The sequence below is a fragment of the Zingiber officinale genome, chromosome 2A, assembly GCF_018446385.1.
Source record: "Zingiber officinale cultivar Zhangliang chromosome 2A, Zo_v1.1, whole genome shotgun sequence".
NCBI lineage: Eukaryota > Viridiplantae > Streptophyta > Magnoliopsida > Zingiberales > Zingiberaceae > Zingiber > Zingiber officinale.
In genome coordinates, this window is record NC_055988.1 from 117699751 (window position 1) to 117705667 (window position 5917).

At 35.4% G+C, this 5917-nt stretch overlaps 1 pseudogene; it reads right to left on the reverse strand.

The window, feature by feature from the left end:
- Positions 1–3843: 3843 nt before the first annotated feature.
- Positions 3844–4567, reverse strand: LOC122043929 (annotated as a pseudogene).
- Positions 4568–5917: the final 1350 nt, after the last annotated feature.

Genomic DNA, 5917 nt, shown 5'->3' on the forward strand with positions numbered 1-5917 from the left:
CAGCTTTCGGACGAGATCAGAGTATATGACATAGGGTCCTTAAGGTATCATTTTTCATACCAAAATTTTTTTCAATTTGAAAATTTTTATGTGCATAATACTATAATCCAATTTCTAAACCCTAAAGGTAAAATTTCATTGACATAATCGGAAGTTTAAAAAAAAATTTAAAAAAATTGAATGGGACACGGGGACAAGATTTTTTTAGGATAGAGGATTCGATCTTGACATTATAGATATTTTTTATTGGAACTTTCAAACTTTAGGTCCTCTTCTTTATTGTCTTCAGTTGATTCACATATGAATATTGAAAATAATCTCAAATTGACAGAAGAATATTAGGAAATAAGAAATTAAACTCACGTTCCCAAAGAAGAAAATGACAAAAATAATATTAATCAATAAAAATTATCTCAAAATAGTTAAACAAATATTTAAATAGACCTAAAACCTAATTTACCTAGGATGAAAATACCCTTGAACCCTAATATGAAAATTACTAAAAATTAGTAATAAAATATTTGATGTCTCTCAAAAAACCTTAAATGATAATTTTTTGCACCCATAACTCATTTGACTCAATCAATCTGGCGTATAGGGAACTTCAATCTGAAGTATAATACATCTTGTACGGACTCCAATTTGAAGTATAAAACATCTCGTACGGATTTCGGAGTAAAAAAGTTATGATCGTTAAAATTTATCCGTCCATGATCATATATCAAAACGGTCCCAAACTCTAGACTCTCTACTTCATTGTGACAAAAAAATAAATACGTTTGTTCCTATTGTCTCTATCAATTTATTTCAAGATTAATATGGAAGAGATAAATCATAGATAATTACTAACCTTTGGAATAGTGACTAGCACATAAGGGAGGTATTTATCTTGACTTTGTCGAGACTCAAATCTCAGACCTTATTATGATAACACCTCATACGTTAATCACTAGACCAATCGAAAAAGACATGATACTTCCATGGTACATATGATGATGATCGATGAACTTCAAAATTAATTGGATTACTAAAAGCAACAAGACTGATATGCATTAATTATAAAGAGATTTAGCAAAATGTTATACGACGTTTCACACGGTCGGTCATAATCATTCGTATAGAAATAAATCAATAAACGTTTCACACGTTTCACCTCGGACGTTTAGCAAAATGTCATCGCAAGAAAGAATCGCTCGATTTGGCAACGCATTAATTATAAAGAGAGCAAGTACTGACAGAGGATGAAGATTGGAGTAATAACTCATGCGACTTGTGTAAAAGGATATTTGTCATTAGATGACTTAACCAGGATCATGTTTGCTTTAGGAGAAGCGTTCGATAATGCTGAGATCGGGTGCTGTAAAGTCATGAAAGAAGTGTTAGGTCCGTGAAATGCCTCTTCTGCAGCAGCACCATTCAGTCTTTTAATGCTTTCAAAAGATTTCGGAGTGACCAGCACCAAGTTCTCCAGACAAACAGCTCTCTGCAGCAGAAGCCTCACCGCACTCATCTCTAACTTGGTGCCCACAAAATTGTTCACTTTAATTACCCTGAGATGGCTAAAAACAACCTCACTAGACTCATCATCTTCTAACAGCTGGTCGTCTTCATCAGACAATTCTTCAAGTATCCACATAATCTTTAGAAAAGAGAGAACCTTTAGTCATACAGTAACATGAAATTGATTAGAAACAGCAGAGAATAAACCTACTCGAATGAAGAGTTTCTCAAGGATAGGGAAGTGGCAGTGCTCCAGGAAGCTACAGAAGCTCTCAAAGCTGTAAATGTCCAGTAGTTGTAATTCTCTCAGGTTCGGTAATGACAATAGAAGAAGGTCTTGATATTCATATTCATAGACTCGCTGTTGAACGTGGATAAGTTAGAAACAATAAAGAAAGGGAAAAATAAATGCAACTTCTATTCTACATCACAAGATAAACGTTACCATGGTTTGCTGAGCAGACTGTAAGGACCTTAACATGCCGAATATTCGACAGTAGGAATATATAGTCATGATTAGTTTCCAAGCACTCTTTGCTATATGAGCTAATGAAGACATCCTCCAGTCCCCAAGGTATATCACAGTTGGGACACATAGTTTCGTGGACGAGACTAGAGGTCCAGGGTTCGATTCTCGAGGTGTCATTGTCTGGGGTTAGCGTCCCGACTATGCGCTTTCAGCTGTGTACCTGCATTTACCTCTCTCTATATTCGTGGGACCGGCTCTAAGGAGATGTGACAGTTCCACATTTTTTTTTAATGAAGGCATCCTCCAACATAGGAACATTGTGTTAGGTTCGGAGCGCAGCGGAAGACATACTAAATCATGGATCTCTTAGTGGTACATATAATTTTATGGAAAAATAACATAAAAACATACCTTGAGTCCTCGATAGACTTGAATGATATCACAGGCAAATAAGAGTCTCACGTGCGACTCCTCTAGCGGTATCCACACGCACTAGATCACAAACTTGATACGATCCGTTAGATGCTAGTCTCTTGGATCAACAAAACCTTGGCAGCACTACCAATCTCTTTCGATGGAAGAAAGCGAAGAAGAAGTTGACGAGGGAGAAATGAAGAGAAGGAATTCATCTTGAATCTTTCCAAGGATGACTACTTATAGCCTCCAAGGAATACGAAAAGTTAAGATCTCAATTAATTCATCATTTATGATCTTAATTAAGAAGATGAAGAGTTATAGTCTCCATAAATTCTTCATTTATAACCTTCATTATGATGACTCTTCAAATTCTCCATTAATCATCATTATGATAATTCTTCGAATTCTCCATTAATCATCATGATTATAGTTATTCGAATTCTCTTTCTTTGTATCAAATAAATCCATATTTGATCTTCACTAGCTTCTGATATTTTAGAATTAATTAATAATCCAATTAATTCTTATTATAAAATAATCAATTGATTAATTTTCGTATCAACCAATATAATCAATTATAAATAATGTTCACATGTTTACGTGCTATGCGCGCTACCCTCTAGGTTTTATATACGAAGGAAATGTAAATCCATACATAGACTAAACCATTTAGCAACAGTTTTTAGCCACCCAACATGATAAAATTAATATTAGTCATAAACTATAAACTATCATGAACCTATTACTGTGTAATTCAATCTCTTCATCTAAGCCTACATCCCAATTAATTCGGTACATTATGCATCATTGCCAAATTAATTATTTTATTTGATTTTCAAGATATAATAGACTATTCTTGAATGATAAATAATTTCTCTCATGACCATGGATTTCGAGTCACTAATATCTCTATCAAGCGACCAAGATGTAACTCTTAATCCAAGAGAGCGATGAATCCTTTATTTACTTAATACTATTCCTTTTACGCTTTACTATACACCCGATTACCGTATTAATCACAATTCGATTAAATACTACTTTTCATGACATCAAAGTACATAACTCCACGCATAGAATAAATGAAGGACTCAAGTCAAAAGATCAGTTACACTTGTTCATAAGAGAAAAGATCAATGATGCTTAATATGTGGTCTCCTCTTAAACGGATTGTGTCCAGTGTACCTTTAAGCTCAAGGCACCTCTTACAACTTGGATATCCATCTCTCGGTCTATCTCGACCTATTCATACTCAACGTTGATCTAGATATGCATGTTCCTTCTAGATATATCTATCCGATCAAGGAATATTTTCATATTAATACATCTATTAATTTATAAAATTTTATCATTAATCATATACATACAGAAAATAAATAATTAATGATAAATATTTTCTTTTATAAAATAATTACTCATAAAATACATAAAATAATTACTCATAAAATAGATAGGTGCGTCTTAATACATAACACATAAGTACACACAGGTATGAGTGCCAAACAAATTGGTCGCCAAAACAATACTCGCCGTAGAAAATAAAAGATTGGAGTTTAGGAGCACAAATCTCAATTCCTATGAACTGGCAGTTTATGATAGGCAATCTCCGAAGCTCCTGGCCGAGCACCTTGACCGAGGACTCATCCAACAAGGCTCAAACTGTCTAATTGTGCGCTGTTGGTGATCATGGTCTCAAGAACATGAACACCAATATCGACACAGTTAGGGAGAGAGATTGCAAAACAGGAAAGCTTATGAAGTCCGATGGTGGGTGGAAATTGCAGTGGCTCAAGCTCAGTTGTGTGATTGAGTTGCATCGGTATAGAGAATCTGGTAATCTAAATGAGGTGCCTTTGTCAAACTCATAATATGGTTTGTCAAATCCCATGGAGAAGTCGAGCTCCAACGCTTGGACTCCCTTCGCCAGTGCGAATTCTATCGAGTTGTTGATGTCGGAGACAAAGATTTCCAACGGGGGAAGTGCAGTTGGAACCTCTCAATCTTGCTGGCCTCATGGAGTTTGATGATCCTGTTGATCTCTTCTGCTAATTGTCCTGGTGTTTTGTTGCTCGCGAAGTCCACACCGAACTCTGAAGAGGAGGTGGAGAGTTGAAGAGATTAGAAGGGATGGAGGATGAGTTGAGAGAAGTCGATTACCATGTCCATGTCCGTGTCCATGTCCATGTCCTGCTTGTTCTCTGCTAAGGTAGCTTCAATATTTATGGAAAGTTGTTGTCTTCCATGGGAAGAATCAGAGGAAAGTGGAGGAATTGTGTATCAGATGGAGTGGTTGTTCTTTGCTTCTCTTATAAGTTACCAACAAATGTATTCCTACACAAGATAATGCGGTTTGGACTTTCTTTGGGAAGATTTTGATCGAGTCAAACATTTTTGATTAAAAAATAAGTATTCAAATGATGATTGATGCTATAAATTTTTTTAACAAAATCAATTATAAAAATAGACAGTAATTTTCGGTCATTTGGCTGGCTAGATTTGGTCGGTGGATTCGTCACCCTCACTTTCTGTCAGACCACGATCTAGTATAACGGTTGATCCTCCTCTTCCCCGATTGGAACTTCTCTTCTTTGAACACTATATCCATCCAGCTCTAGATGTGAATTCATGTTGTTAACAGGTGATTCATATTTGAATGAAGGGGAATGCGATGAATGTTATGGAAAAAAAATCTGTTAAGATTTTTCGTAATAAAATTCTGTTACGATTTTATATAACAGAATTCTGTTACGATTTTTCATAACAAAATTCTGTTGAAATTTTTCATAATAAAATTCTATTATGATTTTACCGGGTCTGAGTTTATGTATTATTTATAGGGATCATTTTAACCTATTGTACAACAACAATTACAAAAATCATTAGATGTGATTCTCTTGTGTAGAGAAAATTCTAATAAAGCTTTGGTCGTTTTTGTAGAGTAGGTACATCGCTTCGCCGAATGACGGTAACTCTTCTTCTTTCTCTTCTTCTCCTTTCTTGTATTTGCTCTCCTTTTGTGTGTCTTTGTCTTGTTGCTCCGTGCGATCTCTTTTCTCTCTTCCTCTTCTTCCGCATGTTAGAGGTTGAGAGGTGTTGCCCCCTCTTTGCGTAATAATTGGTATCAAAGCTACAAGTTTTGGTGGATTTCTTCAACATGTCGGGGACAACTTCTGCGAAGTTTGATATGGTGAAATTTGACAAAATCGGAAACTTCGAATTATGGCAGAGAAGAGTCAAGGACTTGTTGGTGCAACAAGGCATGGTGAAAACGCTAGGAGAAAGGAAACCGGAAAGCATGGGAGATCAGATTGAGAAGAACTTCAGGCGAAGGAAATAGCTGTTGGTTAGTCCTAGGAAAATCGTACCGGTTCCACTGTACAAAAATTTTGTACAAGTGTTGAACCTTTCCTTAAATAACCTATTGTGTTCTTTAGAAGTTAAATTAGGAATCGCAGACGGAACTTAACATCATTGATTCCAAATTTAACTTATCTGTTATTAATGATTTAGATTTGAATTGTAAGCGGAACTTAA